The sequence below is a fragment of the Bison bison genome, unplaced genomic scaffold (assembly GCF_000754665.1).
Source record: "Bison bison bison isolate TAMUID 2011002044 unplaced genomic scaffold, Bison_UMD1.0 scf7180017864260, whole genome shotgun sequence".
Lineage (NCBI taxonomy): Eukaryota > Metazoa > Chordata > Mammalia > Artiodactyla > Bovidae > Bison > Bison bison.
The window spans coordinates 11,375,761-11,376,049 of record NW_011494832.1 but is presented as its reverse complement, the minus strand read 5'-3'; positions in this window follow the sequence as shown (position 1 = coordinate 11,376,049).

Sequence of the window (289 nt, the reverse complement as noted above, 5' to 3'; positions counted from 1 at the left end):
GTGAAAGTACTGCACTTAATATGCCAGCAAATGTGGAAAACTCAGCAGTGGCCACAGGACTGGAAAAGGTCAGTTTTCATTCCAATCCTAAAGAAAGGCAGTGCCAAAGAATGCGCAAACTACCACACAATTGCACTCATCTCACTTGCTAGTAAAGTAATGCTTAAAATTCTTCAAGCCAGGCTTCAGTAATATGTGAACCGTGAACTTCCTGATGTTCAAGCTGGTTTTAGAAAAGGCAGAGGAACCAGAGATCAAATTGCCAACATCTGCTGGATCATGGAAAAAG